The sequence below is a fragment of the Triticum dicoccoides genome, chromosome 4B (assembly GCF_002162155.2).
Source record: "Triticum dicoccoides isolate Atlit2015 ecotype Zavitan chromosome 4B, WEW_v2.0, whole genome shotgun sequence".
NCBI lineage: Eukaryota > Viridiplantae > Streptophyta > Magnoliopsida > Poales > Poaceae > Triticum > Triticum dicoccoides.
In genome coordinates, this window is record NC_041387.1 from 462,265,644 (window position 1) to 462,282,163 (window position 16,520).

Consider the following 16,520-nt stretch of genomic DNA (forward strand, 5'->3'; position numbering starts at 1 on the left):
TATGATTTCTTATGCTCAAATAACAATTTATTCACAACGTCAAGTATGATTCAGAAACTTCATTGAGAACTAACAAACTATAATCTCAGTCATTGAAGCAATTGCAATTTATCATAACATCGGAAAGAGTCAATAATAGAGCTTTTCAGCAAGTCCACATACTAAACTATCATTTAGTCTTTCACAATTGTTAACACTCACGCAATACTTATGATTCTGGAATTTAAATCGGACACAGAGAAAGATAGGGGCTTATAGTGATGCCTCCCAACCTTTTACCTTAAGGATAATATATATATATATATATATATATATATATATATATATAGAAAGTCTATTTAAGACCCAGGGTGAAGAATAACTTATTACTCACCCTGATCGATTGACCGAGCCACATGGTTGGACTCAACCAAGCCATAATTCCATAGGTGTAAAAATCTATAGGCGCCGAGGTAATTTTACCTTTTCACATTACGTCGTGTACTGTTTTCTCATCGTGTTATTAGGAGCTAACCCACCTATCCCATCCTATTCTAATCGGCTGAGAGCCGTTTCCAGTTCCACTCTCGACGGCGAATATCATGCGGCTGCGATGAGCGGCGGATGGACTTGACGGCAAGTCCTCGGTGGCGCAGTGAGCGGCTTGTCTATAGGGGTGTCGGTGTCAGCACATGTGGTGGTCGTGGCGGCAGTACGGTGGCTCGACGGACCAGTCAGCGGCCGGCGAGGAGGCATCACGACGGGTCCGCCATGTCCCGCGCTATTAGTCGCCGCGGCGGTTGTGCACGCCCGGGCCTCGTGGCCGCTGAAGGAAGCAACGTGAGGAGGCCGCGGTGGGAGCAACTCATCTGGGCGAGCAGCCCCCATTTGGGATCCGCTCCTGTAGCAACGCCTGGGGTCCTCCAGTCCTTCAATCCATCCATTTGACTGGACCGCCGCCCCTGATGTGCTACGAGCTTCAAGTCTGCGTTCGTATTTGTTCCAGATTTGCACACCTAGGTAAGGTATATCTCAAATTATCTCCTTCCTTTTCTTATTGAAACATGGGGGAAAATCAGTCTCCAAATCCATATAGGGCATAGGGAAGCATTTGTGACAATACCACATCTTCAGAGCAAAAAGTATACGATGTAGTTTGATTGTTGTGTGTAGTGATCTGCTGTGTTTCAGCCTCATGAACTTTTGGGATTATGGCTATACAACGAAAACGGGTATGTCTTGAATATTTTCTAAAAATCTCTTATCACTAAATACTTATTGCTCATGTTGGTTGATGCAGCGCTCCGCGTTTTTTTCATCTAGATGTGGGGCACATCTCGTCCCATCACGACGATCCCCAACCACTGGAGCTCTTCTGTATCGTCCTCCATCGAGTCACATAACCATGTGTCCTGTGTCCATTTACCATCGCATTGCGTCTGCTCGAATTTAGTTAGATTTATTAAGAAGTTGAGTTTGCTGAATATGGGTAAGTCACGTCCCCAATGCTAAAGCCAAGATTTCTGTATTCAGTTTTTGTTCCACACCAACTTTAATTGTTTTGGGCATAGCCAAACTACAAGTTTAATATTCATATTGTGATTTAAGTTTCACACGGATAAAAATAATATCAAATTTTGGTGTTTTAAGTAACAACTGGTCAAGTATATGCATTGATCATGCCTGATGGGCAGTAATTTTCTTTGGCGAATATTATAAACACATACCGTATATTCAAGTCTCCTGTCTAGTATAGTTTCTTTTAGGCAAACATTATAAACCACTGTTTTCGACCCTTCATGGCGCCTGGGTCTGACTAGTAGTAATTTGTTTTCTCACATTCATCTTGATAGATAGATTCAGGTGCCCTGCATTCTTTATTGAACTACTTTTGTTTCCTTATTAGTAATGGAGTCAGCCGGAGTGTCTTTTTGAAATATATATATGGAAGAACAAAGAGATGAATCTGTTACTGTATCGAATTTAATAATGTAAGAGGAAACTCACCATTCTGAAATCGAGATTCTGAGCAAGGAAGCATGATGTAGGCATCGATGGCTTGACCAGAAGCCAAATCCAATTTAATTCCGGTGCACATATATCGTTCTTTCATCTACTTCAAATGTTTCCTAGAGATATTAAGTTAAAACGTTCAGTCTTGAAAGACATTCATAGGGAGTTGCTTTATGTTGGAAAACTATTTCAGTTATTGTTCTTGCATACTCCTATTTCAGGAATCACTTCATTACTAGCTTAGTTGGCACCACTAGTAATAGCTCGATGTGACATATATAAGTAAATCATGAGTTTTTACAATGCTTTGTCAATTACGTATAGAAGAAGATCAACTTTCGTGGAAAAAACTCTATTTGCAGCTATTCAAAGCTAGGCGAACTAATGATACTTCCCTCAACTAAAATACACGGTTTATAAGGTTGTACAGCCATGGACTTCTGAATGTTCTGATTTGTATAAGATATGCAATGCTTTTGGAAGTTCTGGTTGTGTTACTGTTTTTTAAGTTCAGGTTGGGAGAGTATGAATATTGATAATAGTCGTGATTCTAGTCGGAGTAATGTGAATGTCATACTGTTTCTTCAGGCTTACACCATATAACCAATTGAACCATGGAACTGATGTTATCACCATATTTCAGTCCCATGTACTTCTAAGTGACAGCTGAGAACACTACATTTCTTTAATTGTTTTCTTTCCCACACAATTTTTAGAAGCAAACTCAAGTAGTTAGACAAGTGCACAAGAATTGCCAGTGTAGGCCGGTGCATCCTCTGATTACTCTGCCTTTTATGGCTGCTTGCGACATGAACAACAACCTCAGGTACATCTCAGTCAGGATTAGAGGAAAATAAAACTATTTCTTTCGTGCCATTTGAAGATGTGTATTAGTTTAACACTAGTCAGGAAAATGGCACCACATGATCCTATATAGAACCTACTGCCTATTGAAACAAATGGTACAATTAGACATGCATTGAAACAAAAATAACTGACTGGAGTTTCGGCTAGCAAAAAAATCTGTACGTACAGTTCTCTACATGAGTAACATTGATTAATTTGGGAAAATCAACCAGCTATTATATCTTCAGCCGATTGCATGAGTAACATTGATTATTTATCTGAATACACGGTAGTTTAATTTTTCTTGTTTGGTGCTGTTCGGAGCAATGCTTGGTTAGTACTCTCGCCGTAAACTAACATAAGAGTGTTTAGATCACTATTTTAGTAATCTAAACGCCCTTATTTTGGTTTACAGAGGGAGTACCAATTTCCTTTTTTTTGCGGGAAGGTTAGTACCAATGTCCAGTTAGATTTATTTCCATTTGCAAAGAGGTGAAATCTGATCCTCTTCAGGGAGTCAATCTTTGCTGGGTTTTATTTTCGGTTCTTTTGTTTCATTACAGTTTAACGAGGAACTTGGAGGTTAATTGCACCCATTTTATAAATCAACACACATGAATCTTCATTATGTATGGGATTATTCTAAGATACTGACTACATTTTTTATGTTATGGAGAATGAATTTATCTCTTGTGATAAACAGAGGAGGGTGGAGGCTATGGTTGTCCGTGCAGACTGTGAGATGAATATTTCTACAGCTGGCAAGTGCTTCTTTTATATGGTTGGCCAGTGTGCTGCTTCCGTGGCTGTGTTGGAAGGGGACAGGGGTCCCCTACCATGGTTGCTGCGATGTGTCGGGGGAGGCATGAGCTCGGTGCTCGTTGTAGACTAAGTGTCGCTTCTTAGTATTGTCTCGGCTATCTCCATTGCTTTGGTTATTGTCATCAGCAACATCATCTGTGCATTTGCTCCTCCATGAGTGTGATGTGTTGTTCAACAGGCGAAGTTTCTACCTCCATGAGCTCGGCTTAGCACAGTGGCAGTGGTCATTTTGCACCCCGGTTGGTCTCGGCAGTTGTTTTCACCCTAGGTCTCGGGGGAGCATCTCCATTTTCCAATGGATTGTTGCCTTCCGTGCCAAGGCGAGGGGGCAAGGAGCCCCCTTCGGAGATGGATGAGGTTGCAACTATTTTCTCTTGTGCCCATGGTGATGTCGAAGACGCTTCCTCTCCTACTGGTTGTTCCTCGTTCCCAAGCCTCGGCTTTTGCTGCTGATTACTGTCTTGTTCGTCGAGGAGGGCTTCATCTACTTTAAGCTAGAAATGTGCCTTAGTTGTTCATCTTAGCTTGTTGCTTTGTTGTAACTTGCGAGTGGTTTGCTCACCCATTGTATCTTTTGTTGTTTTCTTTTCTTTGTTTGCTGGTGTTTTTTTAGTGATGTTGGCGGTTTTGTAATTCTAGCCGGCTTATCGCTTTGTCAAATCAAAGTCGGGTTAAGCTCGATTCTTTGTCTCTAAAAAAAAGCTCAGCTATTTCTATGCCCTTGATCCTCTGATGAGGTAGAGTCTTGGGATCAAATTGAGTCACCCACAAATGACGTCAATAAGATCGCCTTCAGACTTCAGCGTCGTGTAACCGAAATAATGTTACAAAATAGTTTGGAATATGCCGCATAAATTCTTACATTTTCCTATCATTTTACAAGTAATTCATATGTTGACATGACATTCAGTTACTTGACCATACACTCGCAAAAAGAAGTTACCGCACCATACCTTGAAGATACTCTTTTTTATGGAACATTGAAAATACTCTTGTTTTCATCTACTGCCAAATTTCTTACGTTCAGATCTCAACTGAATTAGTAGAATGTGTTTCTTTACCGTAAAAATAAAATTATAAAGTCTTGTTTGTTTTTGGATTCCAAATTTCTTACAGGCCTAGGAATTGAATGGAAAGTTTCTTTAAAAAAAATTGACATGTGATAGAGAGACAATTACGATGCTGCAATACCCATGTATAGTACATATATAGAGGTAAGTTACTAATCTCTTCCCGTAAAATTACATTATATGCAGGGCATGCCCTCTAGTGCTCCACGCCTCCACACCACACTCCAGGCCGTAAGATTACATCGCTGCAGGGAGCATCCATGCTGCCGTAAGTAGTAAATTAAGGAACGGTCTCTAGTATCCATAATTTTACCTCCCATGGGTTGGGTTGGTGCGGGATGGGTGAGGTGAGGAATAAGAATTCCTCACCCAGGGTGACGAATAGCGCGACCCAACATATATATATATATATATATATATATATATATATATATATATATATATATATATATATATATATATATATATATATAAGGATCTTTCCAACACGAGGCGCTTGCCAAAGGATAAAATGTAAAAGGGAAAGGTGAAGATCACCTTGACTCTTGCATAAAGTAAAAGGCATAAAGTAAAAGATAGGCCCTTCGTAGAGGGAAGCAGAGGTTGCATGTGCTTTTTGGTTGGATGCACGAAATCTTAATGCAAAAGAACGTCACTTTATATTGCCACTTGTGATATGAACCTTTATTATGCAGTTCGTCGCTTTTATTACTTTCATATCACAAGATCGTATAAAGCTTATTTTTCTCCGCACTAATAAGTCATACATATTTAGAAAGCAATTTTTATTGCATGCAACATGACAACTTACTTGAAGGATCTTACTCAATCCATAGGTAGATATGGTGGACTCTCATGGCAAAACTGGTTTTAAGGATATTTGGAAGCACAAGTAGTATCTCTACTTGGTGCAAGGAATTTGGCTAGCATGAGGGGAAAAAGACAAGCTCATAATGTTTGAATGATCCATGCCAATATACTTTAACTGAGATGTGAGAAAACATAACCCATTGCGTTGTCTTCCTTGTCCAACATCAACTCTTTAGCATGTCATACTTTAATGAGTGCTCACAATCATAAAAGATGTCCAAGATAGTATATTTATATGTGAAAACCTCTCTTTCTTTATTACTTTCTATTAATTGCAACGATGACAAAAACTATGTTTGCCAACTCTCAACAACTTTTAAGCCTCATACTCTCTATATATGAAGTCATTACTATCCATAAGATCAATATGATCTCTTTTATTTCCTTTTACTCTTTTATGCACTTAAGATCATAGCAAGATAGCAAGGCCCTTGACTCAACACTAATCTTTATTATATATAGCTCAAGACTCGATTACATAGAGGGATCACAAATCGAAACTCAAAACTAATTCATACCAAAACTTTATTCTACTAGATCAAGATATTACCAAAAGGATCGAACTAAGTAAAATGGTAAAGATAGGAGTGTGATGGTGATACGATATCGGGGCAACTCCCCCCCAAGCTTGGCAGTTGCCAAGGAGAGTGACCATACCCATGTGATTATGTCCTGGAGGTGGTGAAGAAGGAGTTGTTGATGATGTAGGCTTGTCGTCCGTCTTCCAAGGCATAGGCTCACCATCATAGAAGGATGATCGAGTCTCCGGGATCCTCAAATCTGCAGCCAAACTCATCCTCTTGAATCTATATTCATACTCACAGTTTTGGTTTTGCAGGTCATAGATATGGGCTTGGAGGTGCTCGATTTTCTCATGAAGCTTGAAGATGGTCTCCCCAATGTTCTTGGCGTCCAGCTTGTGGTTGTTGGTGAACTCCTCGATCATCATCTGGTTGGCGTTAAGTCCGCGCTCCACCATTCCTTGGCACTTGAAAACTTGTTGTTCCATTGCTTCGAGCTTTATCTCCACGCTTTCGGTACTCCTTGGTCCCTCCACATCGCGGATGTACAACACCCCCTCACGCATCTCAATGGTTTGAGGGTGATGCATCACTTCCGCGAGGTAGGGGTTGATGACTGTCACGCCCAATATGCGACCCTATCCAAAAGGAACTCGAAGGTCCCACCAAGGATAGACCCGCATATTGAAACGCTTTTGCAAGGTGGATATCATTACATCAACATTACATAATAGATGGGGATACATACATAAGGCATACAATGCCACACGAATACAACATCATCATACATAAGAGCACCATCCGACTACGGATGAAACACAAACAGAAACTCAAACGACATCCACTCTGCTAGCCCAGGCTGCCGACCTGGAACCTATCCCCTGATCAAAGAAGAAGCAGAAGAAGAACTCAATGCAAGAAAGCATCGCTCTCGCATCATGACCATCGCATAACCTGTACCTGCAACTGTTGTTGTAGTAATCTGTGAGCCACGAGGACTCAGCAATCCCATTACCATGGGTATCAAGACTAGCAAAGCTTAAAGGGAAAGGAAGGGATAAAGTGGTGAGGCTGCAGCAGCGACTAAGCATATATGGTGGCTAACATACGCAAATAAGAGCGAGAAGAGAACAAGCGGAACGGTCATGAAGCTAGCAATGATCAAGAAGTGATCCTGAACTCCTACTTACGTCAAACATAACCCAGAAACCGTGTTCACTTCCCGGACTCCGCCGAAAAGAGACCATCACGGCTACACACGCGGTTGATGCGTTTTAATTCGGATCTGGTGTCAAGTTATCTACAACCGGACATTAACAAATTCCCATCTGCCTATAACCGGAGGCACGGCTTTCGAAAGATTATACCCTGCAGGGGTGTCCCAACTTAGCCCATGATAAGCTCTCGCGATCAATGAAGGATATACCTTCTCCCAGGAAGACCCGATCAGACTCAGAATCCCGGTTTACAAGACATTTCGATAATGGTAAAACAAGACCAGCAAAACCGCCCGATGCACCGACAATCCTGATAGGAGCTGCACATATCTCGTTCTCAGGGCAACACCGGATGAGACAGGCTACGAGTAAAACCAGACCTCGAGTTGCCCCGAGGGGGCCCCGCAGGCGGCTCGGTTCGGACCAACACTTAGACAAGCACTGGCCCGGGGGGGCTAAAATAAAGATGACCCTCGGGTTGGCTGACCCAAGGGAAGGGTATAGGTGGTGGTGAGGCAAATGGTAAAACCAAGGTTGGGCCTTGCTGGAGGAGTTTTATTCAAAGCGAACTGTCGAGGGGGTCCCATAAATCACCCAACCGCGTAAGGAACGCAAAATCCGGGAACATAACACCGGTATGACGGAAACTAGGGCGGCAAGAGTGGAACAAAACACCAGGCAAAAGGCCAAGTCTTCCACCCTTTACCAAGTATATAGATGCATTAGTAATATAAGAGATATTGTGATATCCCAACCAAAATCCTGTCCACCATGGAGCAATCTTCAACTTCACCTGCAACTAGCAACGCTATAAGAGGGGCTGAGCAAAGCGGTAACATAGCCAAGCAACGGTTTGCATAGGAAAGGTGTCAAAGGTTAGAGGTTCATGGTAATATGGGAGGCTTGATGAGCAAAAGATAGGTAACGTAGCATAGCGATAGAACGAAGCAACTAGCATAGCAATGATAGTAGTGAGATCCAGGGTAGCGGTCATCTTGCCTGAAATCCCGCAAGGAAGAAGAACGAGTCCATGAAGAAGACGAATGGATGAAGCCGAACCAAGCGTAGACGAACGAATCCTCACGATCGCAACGAAACAAGAACTAACAAGAAGAAGCACACACCATAGTAAACACACAACACATGAACAAGACATGATGCACAACAAGCATGATGCATGACAAAGCTACATGAAGCTACTCATGGCAAGAGATGATGCAAACAAGAACAAACACATCAAGGCAAGTTTAAATGAGGCCGGGAACAACATATAACAATTCCGGTAAGTCCTCATATGCAAATTTCAAAGTTGGTCCAGATCTGAATAAACCTTATGTTCAAGTTGTTAAACAGCAATTTAAGATGCACCAAGATGATCTACACGAGATTCTAGTCAAGTTACATATAAAGTTCATTTAATCGGAGCTACGATCTAGAAGATATGAGCAAAACAAGTTAAACATGGCATTGATGCAAAAGGCATTCAAACATCAAGCAAACACCTCAAAACAAGGATGCAACATGATAATATGAAACTACATGCAAAAACAAGCAAGTTCCATATAGAGCACACTCAAAACGGAGCAACGGGGCAACACATACACTCTATACAAGTCATAACAACAATCTGTCCAAAACAGCAACTAGGCATATTGCAAGCATCAAAACAACATGCTAAAGTACCATAATATGAAAACAAAAGACATGGGCATGATGTACAGGTAAAGCATAACAAAACATGAACACTGAGCTATCTCCAGAAATCACTAGAACATGCTCAAACACACATGGCAAGATAGCAAATAATAACAGTTCAGACTTTGCAGAAAGTAACATCAGGTTGCAATGTTTAGAGCTATCAAACAACATGTTACAGGAACTTATCATGGCAAACAAATGCATGTCATGAATCTACTAAATGCATAGAACAAAAGTACCTTACTGACCATGAGACAAAAAGGATCAGAAAATATGATGGCACCCACGTGAACATGGCAAGTTATATTACAGATTCAAACATGGCAGAAACAGAATTATGAAGGCATGTATATGAGCTTGTGCAACTCACTATAGAGCAAAACATGGCATGGCAATGAAACCAACAGTAAGAAGACATGTTTATGAAGCTAAGCATGGCAATAGCAAGTCCATAGGGTGCATGGATCAACTACAACAACCTTGGCAAAATTGAATATGTAAACAATCTGCCAGGAAACATTTTGAAGCAAAAGTAGAGCACGAAAATGACATGCTAGACTACTCCATAATTGCAACCAAGGGCAGGGATGGATAGAGCATCACCATATGTTCAAAACATCCTTACTGAAGTATCTCAAAATATGCATGGATCTCTCTGTAGCATCAAGTTTACATGGCATCAAAATAACAGCAGAAAAGAGACTAAAATCAGCAACATTACGAAGCCTAGTTTGCATGCTTGTTCTAGTCACCACATTGATCACAAAAATACATGGTAAGCACCTCTGTAAAGAATACATGGCATAGATCAAAACACATGTAGACATCAACCTCATAGGATGCACACATCAAACATGGTAAAAATGACAAAAGTGCATGTTATGTTAACAGACATCAGAAAACATTATGAAGCACTATTGCAATGATGATTCGGGCATCAAGATGAGCTCAAATGAATATGATGCAATGGAATGAAATGATGTACTCGCTGAGACGGACAATTTGACATATTGCACGCGCAAAACGGAGCTACGGATGCAGAGATACGATGCGATGAACATGGCATGAAAATTACACAGATCTGGGACTTAGCAGATTTATACCTCCGCGAAAGTCAACGCGGGACGGAGGGATCTGGGATACGGGGACGTGACGTTTGGTTCCGGGGATGCGTGGATCTGATCCAGTTTCGTCTCCGGCAAGGTTCCGCGAACTCCGGCGAGGAGGGCGGCGCCGGCGACGAGGGATCCGCGGTGGAGGCGAGGGGACGGCGGGGACGCGGGTCGACGGGGATGGCACGGGGCGCCGACGGGCGGAGGCGGCAGCGCCGAGCTCCGGCGAGCTCCATGGCGGCGCCAGCCATGGAGGTCCCGGCGGTGGGGAGGCCGAAGGCGGATCGGGACGGGCGGCGGCGCGGCGGAGCGCGGCCGGGCCGTGAGGAGCTCGGGCTCCGGCGGGGATGAGCGGTGGCGGGGCGGTTGGACGCCGGCGGGGAGCGGGCGGGCGGATCCGGCCACCGGCGGCGGACGGCGTCGGGAGGCGACGGGCTCGCGCGGGCGACGGCGCGGGCCGGTGCACGGGGCGCGACGGCGCAGACGCGGGGCGGTGGTGGGCTCGCGCGGGCCCGCGATGGGCCTGGCGGGCCGCGGCGGAGGAGAGAGAGGGAGCCGGCGGCGGCGACGTGGCACACTCCGATTGGCATGGGAGTCGGCGGCGGACATGTCCGGCTGGGGTGGACGTGTCCGGCGCGGAGAGGGAGGAGATTTAGGGTTTCGGGGGATTTTCATCCGTGAATTTCGGGGGGAGACACATATTTATAGGTAGAGGGAGCTAGGAGAGTCCAAATGAGGAGCGGTTTTCGCCCACACGATCGTGATCGAACGACCGAGAGCATGGAGGGGAGTTAGATGGGTTTTGGGCCACTTTGGAGAGGTGTTGGTCTGCTAGGAGAAGGGGCTTTTGCGGTTACCCGGTTAACCGTTGGAGTACCAAACGACCTCCGAATGGCACGAAACTTGACAGGCGGTCTACCGGTGGTATACCAAGGCCGCTTGGCAAACCTCGGTCCATTCCGAGAATGTTTAACACCCACTCACAACAAGAGACAAAAGGGGGGGACGCCAGAGGACATAGGAGCGCCGAATTGCAAAACGGACAACGGGGAAAATGCTCGGATGCATGAGATGAACACGTATGCAAAATGAAATGCACATGATGACATGATAAAATGCAACACGCAATCAAATGACATGGCAACGACGGCGAATAACTGGCAGACACCTGGCGCATCGAATCCGGGGTGTTACAATGACCCTCTGAAAAACTTGTCCTTGGGGCGCTTGAAGACATCATGTTGCTCTAGATCTGTCAGAAAAATAGCTTGAAACAAAGACAGAGGATTTTTGCGTGATACGGTGGTCAAAACCTTCGGGAGATTATATAATGAATTTTTATCGACTAAAAGAAGCATCATACAAGAAAATAGAGTCTGGAGAGCACATGAGGTGTTCACGAGGTAGGGGGCGCGCCCAGGGGGGTAGGGCACACCCTCCACCCTCGTGGAAGCCTCGTGTCCTTCCCGGACTACTTATTTTCCTATTTTCTTAAAAATTCCAAAACGGAGAAAAATTGCTATTAGAACTGTTTTGGAGTCGGTTTACTTACCGTACCACATACCTATTCCTTTTTGGGGTCTGAAACGTTCTGGAAAGTGTATCTTATGTATTCCTCCGGGGTCATGATTTCAATAACATTAGTTTCAACATTTATAGGATTACCTGAGATATAATGTTTGATTCTTTGGCCGTTCACGGCCTTCGGATTTGTGCCTTCGAATTTGTTGATTTTTATGGCACCGGAACGATAGACCTCCTCGATAACGTAAGGGCCTTCCCATTTAGAGAGAAGTTTTCCTGCAAAAAATCTTAAATGAGAGTTGAGTAGCAAAACATAATCACCTACATTAAACTCACACTTTTGTAGCCTTTTGTCATGCCATCTTTTAACTTTTTCTTTAAACAACTTGGCATTCTCATAGGCTTGAGTTCTCCATTCATCGAGTGAGCTAATATCAAATAATCTCTTCTCACCGGCAAGTTTGAAATCATAATTGAGCTCTTTAATGGCCCAATATGCCTTATGTTCAAGTTCAAGAGGTAAGTGACATGCTTTTCCATAAACTATTTTATATGGAGACATACCCATAGGATTCTTATATGCAGTTCTATAAGCCCATAATGCACCATCAAGTTTCTTGGACCAATTCTTTCTAGATCTATTAACAGTCTTTTGCAATATTAATTTACTCTATTGCTTGCTAAGTTCTACTTGACCACTAGATTGTGGGTGATAAGGAGATGCAGTTCTATGATTAACATCATACTTAGCAAGCATTTTACAAAAAGCACCATGAATAAAATGCGAACCACCATCAGTCACTAAGTATCTAGGGACTCCAAACCTCGGAAAAATAAATTCTTTAAGAATCTTAATAGAGGTGTTATGATCAGCACTACTAGTTGGAATAGCTTCTACCCACTTAGTAACATAATCAACAGCAACTAAAATATGTGTATACCCATTAGAGGCAGGAAACGGTCCCATATAATCAAAGCCCTAACCATTAAATGGTTCAATAACAAGAGAGTGATTCATAGGCATTTCTTGACGTCTACTAATATTACCAATTCTTTGACATTCATCACAAGACAAGACAAACTTACGAGCATCTTTGAAGAGAGTAGGCCAATGAAAACCGGATTGCAATACCTTATGTGTAGTTCTACCTCCAGCATGGTGTCCTCCATATGCCTCGGAGTGACACTTGCGTAGGATCTGTTCCTGTTCATGCTCAGGTACATAACGTCTAATAACACCATCTACTCCTTCTTTATAAAGGTGTGGGTCATCCCAGAAGTAATGTCTTAAATCATAGAAGAACTTTTTCTTTTGCTGGTATGTGAAACTAGGTGGTATAAATTTAGCAACAATGTAATTAGCATAATCAGCATACCATGGAGCAGTACGAGAAGCATTTATGATAGCTAATTGTTCATTAGGAAAGCTATCATTAATAGGTAGTGGGCCATCAAGAACATTCTCTAACCTAGACAAGTTGTCTGCAATGGGGTTCTCAGGTCCCTTTCTATAAATAATATGGAAATCAAATTCTTGGAGCAAGAGAACCCATCTAATAAGTCTAGGTTTAGCATCTTTCTTTTCCATGAGATATTTAATAGCAGCATGATCAGTGTGAATAGTTACTTTAGAATCAACAATATAAGGTCTGAACTTATCACAAGCAAATACAATTGCTAAGAATTCTTTTTCAGTAGTAGCATAATTTCTCTAGGCAGTGTCTAGAGTTTTACTAGCATATTGAATAACATTTAATTTCTTATCGACTCTTTGTCCTAGAACAACACCTACAACATAATCACTAGCATCACACATAATTTCAAAGGGTAAGTTCCAATCAGGTGGCTGAACAATAGGTGCAGAAATCAAAGCTTTCTTAAGTATTTCAAATGCTTCTACACAATCATCATCGAAGACAAAAGGAATATCTTTTTGCCATAGATTAGTTAGAGGCCTAGAAATTTTAGAAAAGTCCTTAATGAACCTCCTATAAAAACCAGCATGACCAAGGAAACTTCTTATACCTTTAATGTCCTTGGGACACGACATCTTTTCAATAGCATCAACCTCAACTTTATCCACTTTAATACCTTTCTCAGAAATTTTGTGCCCCAAGACAATGCCTTCATTAACCATAAAGTGGCACTTTTCCCAATTCAAGACGAGACTAGGGTCTTCACATCTCTACAAAACTCGATCAAGGTTGCTCAAGCAATCATCAAAATAGGATCCATAAACGGAGAAATTATCCATGAATACCTCACAAATATTTTCACAAAAGTCAGAGAATATAGCCATCATGCATCTTTGAAAGGTAGCACGTGCATTAGATAAACCAAAAGGCATACGTCTATAAGAAAAAGTACCGAAAGGGCAAGTAAAAGTGGTCTTTTCTTGATCCTCCGTTGACACGGGTATTTGAGAGAAACCAGAGTAACCATCTAGAAAGCAAAAATGTGTATGTTTGGATAGTCTGTCTAGCATTTGATCAATAAAAGGTAAAGGGTAATGATCTTTCTTAGTAGCTTTATTTAATTTGCGGAAATCAATTACCATCCTATAACCTGTAATAATTCTTTGCAGGATCAATTCATCTTTATTATTAGGAACAACAGTAATACCTCCCTTCTTAGGAATGCAATGGACATGAATTACCCACTAACTATCAGCAACCGGATAAATTATACCTGCCTCAAGGAGCTTCAGTATTTCCTTTCTTACCACTTCTTTCATCTTAGGATTTAACCGTCGTTGATGATCAATAACTGGTTTGGCGCCTTCTTCCAATTTTATTTTGTGTTGGCAGAGAGTGGGACTAATTCCCTTAAGATCATCAAGAGTATATCCAATAGCAGCACGGTGCTTCTTCAGAGTTTTCAATAATCTTTCCTCTTCTTGCTCTGAAAGGTTAGCACTAATAATAACAGGATATATCTTCTTTTCATCAAGATAAGCATATTTAAGAGTATCAGGTAATGGTTTAAGCTCAAACACGGGATCACCCTTGGGTGGAGGAGGATCCCCTAGGATTTCAACAGGCAAGTTGTGTTTCAAAATAGGACCCTGTTTAAAGAATACTTCATCTATTTCCCTTCTTTCATTAATAAACATATCATTTTCATGGTCTAGCAAATATTGTTCTAAAGGATCAGTAGGAGGCACGACAATAGAAGCAAGACCAATAATTTCATCCTTACTAGGCAATTCTTTATCATGGGGTTGTTTACGAAATTTAGCAAAATTAAACTCATGAGACATATCTCCTAAGCCAATCGTAACAACATCTTTTTCGCAATCAATCTTAGCATTAACAGTGTTCAAGAAGGGTCTACCAAATATGATGGGACAAAAGTCATCTTGTGGGGAGCCAAGAACAAGAAAATCAGCAAGATATTTGACTTCAACATCTCTAATAATCCCAATTGGTGAAATAGTATCTCTATTGGCAAGCTTAATTATAACATCAATATCTTCTACCTCAGCAGGTGCAATATCATGCATAATTTCTTCATATAAGGAAAAGGGTATTGCACTAGCACCAGCACCCATATCACATAATCCATGATAAAAATGATCTCCTATTTTAACAGAAATAACAGGCATGCCTACAACAGGTCTATGTGTCTTAGCATCAGGTCTAGCGATTCTAGCAGCTTGTTCACAAAAATAAATATTAACCATAGCAGTACTAGGTTCAACTTTAATTTGCTTAGGAGGTGTATATGTTTTAGTATTACCCTTACGAACCACAATTGAAGCTTTAGCATGATCCTTTATCGTAACAGGGAAAGGTTGTTTCTCAATATAAGTAGAAGGAACAATAGGATCATTATAAGTGATAGTCTTTTCTTCAACTGTAATAGGTGCAACTACTTTTACTTTAGTGGGAGGATTATATTTAAACCACTTATCCTTAGGGAGATCAACGTGAGTAGCAAATGATTCACAGAAAGAAGCTACTATCTCAGAGTCAAGTCCATATTTAGAGCTAAATCCACGAAAAGCATCGGTATCCATAAAATATTTAACACAATCAAACTTGTGTAATACCTGACTCCTTACCATCGTCGGAATCCCAATCTTCAGAGTTGCATTTAATCCTTTCCAATAAATCCCATTTGAATTCAATAGTCTTCATCATAAAATACCCAGCACAAGAAGTATCAAGCATGGTGCGATTGTTGAGATAAAGACGAGCATAAAAGTTTTGAACAATCATTTCTCTTGAGAGCTCATGATTGGGGCATGAATATAACATTGACTTAAGCCTCCCCCAAGCTTGAGCGATACTTTCTCCTTCGCGAGACCAAAAATTATATATATAATTACGATCACGATGAACAAGATGCATAGGATAAAACTTCTGGTGAAATTCCAATTTCAATAGTTTATAGTCCCAGCATCCCATATCATCACATAGCCTATACCATGTCAATGCATCTCCCTTCAAAGATAAAGGGAAAACCTTCTTCTTAATAACATCATCGAGCATACCTGCACGCTTAAATAATCCACAAACTTCATCCACATAGATAAGGTGTAAATCGGGATGCAATGTTCCATCTCCTGCAAAGGGATTAGCTAGCAGTTTCTCTACCATACCCGAAGGAATTTCAAAGTAAACATTTTCAGTAGGTTCAGTAGGGTGAGGAGCAACTCTTTGCTCTACTGGTCGGGGTGAAGATACCCCGAACAAGCCCCTCAAAGGATTAGTTTCCATAGTAACAAGTGACAGCAAATTTCAGCACACTATATAAATGTTTCCTTACCAAGTTCCACTTACCAAAGGCGCTTCATTCCCCGGCAACGTCACCAGAAAAGAGTCTTGATGACTCACAAGTGTAGGG

General features: G+C 41.6%; 1 long non-coding RNA gene across 1 annotated transcript; it reads left to right on the forward strand.

Annotated features, from left to right (window-relative positions):
• Window positions 1–513: 513 nt before the first annotated feature.
• LOC119290886 lies at window positions 514–4,183 on the forward strand. The gene is made up of 2 exons (XR_005142071.1): window positions 514–999; window positions 3,542–4,183. It is a non-coding gene; the product is annotated as an uncharacterized LOC119290886 (long non-coding RNA).
• The last annotated feature ends 12,337 nt before the right edge of the window (window positions 4,184–16,520 follow it).